The sequence below is a fragment of the Petaurus breviceps genome, unplaced genomic scaffold, assembly GCF_028583685.1.
Source record: "Petaurus breviceps papuanus isolate PSGF00001 unplaced genomic scaffold, PetGlider_PUasm1.0 37, whole genome shotgun sequence".
NCBI classification, from domain to species: Eukaryota; Metazoa; Chordata; class Mammalia; order Diprotodontia; family Petauridae; genus Petaurus; species Petaurus breviceps.
In genome coordinates, this window is record NW_027186296.1 from 44,722,982 (window position 1) to 44,726,980 (window position 3,999).

Below are 3,999 nucleotides of genomic sequence, written 5' to 3' on the forward strand. Positions count from 1 at the left end.
TTCTGCCAGTGTTGCTATATGACAAGGAGACAAAAATACAACTATTTCCAAAAAACTAAAAATGAGTATCACATAGAGGACAAAGCAGAAACACATTGTACATGTCATCAGACTGCAAAACACAACCAAAGAACTACAGAAAAGGAGTAAAAGATGAAAAGGAAGAGAAGATGATTTCTTCCGTGAGGGATGGCAGTTTAACAGCCCGAGTAGTCTACTGATAAGAGGAAGCAAGGCTTCTATCAGATGGGGTGGATACCCTATGGCAAACTTATGGGAGAACATGGATAAGAGTTGAACAGGATAGGCAGCCATGGTTAGGTTTGAACTAAATCAATTGAGAATAAATTCTGAATTGATGAAATCACAGATCAATTCAAATATTTGTTGTGGAAGAAAAATTCTACAAAGTACTTGTTAAGATCCTGAAAATTGAATCCGTTATTCCAAAGCAAAAGAAAGATAGCAAGAATTTGTTTTAAAAAAACCAAAACAACAACCAGATACAGTCGAGTTAACAAGTATTTATGAAGAACTTACTAGGGGCTGAGAACAGAGCTAAGCACTAGAGATAAAAAGAAAGCAAAAACATAGCTCTGCTCTGTCTCTCTCTCTCTCCAAGAAACTCACACTCTAGTGGAGAAGACAAATGCAAGCAACTATGTCCAAACCGAAATGATGATCTGGGAACTGCTGCTGGGAGTAATTGGTCATCAATCAGGAGAAAGGTTAGGGCTGTATTATTGGGCCTGAGAATCATCTGCATAGGGATAATAATTGAATTTATTGATGCTGATAACAGATCACCAAGCAAAATAAAATAAAGGCAGAAGAGAAGCCCTGGGGCACACCCAAGGTTAGAGGGCACGATTCAAATGAAGACACAACAAAGGAGATTGGCAAGGAATGGTCAGACAGGTAGGAGAACCAGGAGAGGGCAGTTTTAGAAGCTAAAGAGAAGAGAATATCAAGAGGACGGTGATTGACAATCTTCAGAGAGGGTAAGGATGAGGCCTGAGAAAAAGCCATTAGATTTAGCAATTACATCATTGTTAATCTTGGAGAGAGCAGTTTCAGTTGAATAATGAGGTGAAAAAACAGACGGAAGAGGATTTAGAAAAGAATAAGAGGAGAGTAAATGGAAGCCCCCATTGTAGACAATATTCTCAAGAAGTTTAGCCATGAAAGGGAAAAGAGATACAAGACAAGAGCTAACAGGGATGTCAGAACAAATAAGAGTTTTTTAAGATGAGAGAGACATGGGAGTCTTTTGGAGAAACAAGGAAACAGCCAATAGATAGGAAGAGACTGAATATTAGGGAGAGATGGGGATGGAATGGGATCAAGGGTGCATGTAGAGGAGTTTGCCTTAGAAATAAGAAGGGCCGGGGCAGCCAGGTAGCACAGTGAGTAAGAGCACTGGCCCCAGAGTCGGGATGACCTGAGATCAAATCCAGGCTCAGACACTTAGCGCCCACCCAGAAACACCTGGCCGTGTAACCTTGAGAAAGTTACTTAACCCCAATTGCTTTAGGGAAAAAAAAAAAAAGAAATAAGAGAGGCCACATCTTTTTGTGAGATAAGAATGACAGATGGGACAGTAAATAGGTGAATTTTGAAAATATGTGAAAGAAGGAAAAATGCCAAACAAATTTTTTAAATAGCTAGGTAGTGTTATCACCAAAAAGGCAATCAAGAAGATATCAGTAACTCCTAACCCAAATGCTTCTTTTCTCATCTCTATTCCATCCTTACAAAAAATAATCACACATATCAAAGATATCCTTAATGACAATATTGAGAAGGAAACTGGTAAGCATTTGCAAATGAGGTTCTATCTCAAGTCACTTCACATTTACACAATTGACTGAAAGGTGAAGAGAATATAGATTTCCACTGAATTTGTTATGTGTTGATTATGAAAAAGTGTTTGACTTACACTTCCTTCACTGATACAACCAAAGAGTTAGCTTTGTTCATTAATCTTCCGATTATCTTAAACCCAAGCAGGCTTGAACCCTGGATTACATATCAATAGCAAATAAGGCAATAAATAAGAAAGTAAAAAGTTCACATGAAGTGTTTGTTCCAGTTGTGGAGGATGTCCTAAGAAGAGTCCAAATTGTAGAGGCATTTCATATCCTCATGGTAAGGTCCTCCAAGTTCTCCTGTAGGTGGGATAACATGGCGCTGATTACATCAAGCTCCAAAATACTACAGGACTTCTTCAGCGAAGTCCACAACCACTCAAAAGATAACTTAATAGTTCATATACAGGTGACCTAAAAATGAAGACTGAGACAAATTTTCAACATGCCAACGCAGAATTTTTATTAAGCTTATTCAAAGGACTTCTTTTTGTTGTACGAAGGAGTAAGAGGAAGAAAAAATAAGTGCTTGCTAATTGGAAATTCTTAAAAAAACAAAACATCTCACACAGGAAAAAACAAATAGACAAATATTATCTGGGAGAAAGAGAATGGATTGACTTTCATTTGGGAAATTGAATACACAAAGCATTTTTGATGATCATGCATAATCGTTTCTGACAAATCAAAAGTGTGTTTTGTCCAAAAGGAGAGATGTGTCATGGATACAAGTAAGGTGCCACATATCAACAATGATTATGTGCTCAGGAAGCACCATAATTGAGATCATCCAGGAAATGTAATAATGGAAAAGGAGATCAGTCGTGTGTTGACAATGAGGGATAACAAATAAATAGCCCCAATGTAATAATGGTACCCAGGAAATATTAAAAGACTTAAAAGAATATTGATACTCTTTGGAAGATTTAATTACACACAGTAAGAAAACATGGACATGGGCTGTAATTTGTACTACTGAACAAAGTGTTAATTTGATGAGATCACAGATCTAATTGAGATAATGACAACATCAACAATGACAAGAAGAAGCAGCCAAAGTTTATTGATCAGTTCAGAGATGACACAAGGAAATGATACAGAATGGTGGAAATGGCAGAAGGATGATGGTAGGAAAAGGAATGATGGTAGAACACATCACCATTACATGGTGCAAAAATTTAGCATCTACCAAACATCTAAAAGAATAATACCTGGGATCTGGAATTATACATCAGAAATTCTCCATTTTTCAGAAACCAGCAGACAGCAAATCTCCATGGTATAAACATAAGCTTCAAAATATCTGTGAGAACTGAACAAATAAATTGTACTTCTAGAGTCAGAGCATTATCACAGACAAAATTGTTGCCTGTGTTGCCCGCAATTATCTGGAAATAACAGTGATCCGCAAAAATTTAAGGACAATTTAAAAAAATAATTCTGACTCAGAAAGTATTCAAATGCCTATGCAATATTAACAAAACAAGTCCAGGATCCATCATTCCAGGACAGCTAGGTGGAACAGTTGATGAAATTCAGGGCCTGGAGTCAGGAAAACCTGAGTTCAGATTTGGCCTTAGACACTTACTAGCTGTGTGACCCTGAGCAAGTCATTTAACTTCTGTTTGCCTCATTTTCTTCATCTGTAAAATGGAGATTAAAAATAGCATCTACTGCCCAGGATCGTTCTGAGCATCAAATGAAATAATAACTGTAAGGTATTTAGCATTGTGCCTAACATATGATAAGAGCTTTATAAATGTTAGCTACTATTAGCTGTTACTGTTAACTATAGAAAGATGAAAACTTCCTTTTCTTTTTTTTTTTTTGGAAGGGGGAAGAGTAGGGCAATTGGGGTTAAGTGACTTGCCCAAGGTCACACGGCTAGTTTTTTTGTGTTAAGTGTCCGAGGCCACATTTGAACTCAGGCTCTCCTGACTCCAGGGCCAGTGCTCTATTCACTGCTCCACCTACTTGCCCCCAAAACTTCCTTTTCAAAGAAGAGGAAAGGAATAGTAGAAATTCTCAGATCTGGATCAGAGAATTCAACAAATAAACTTAAATGGAACTAGAGCATCATCACAGATATATGTTGTCATGGTTACCTGGACATAACAATGACCTATAAAAA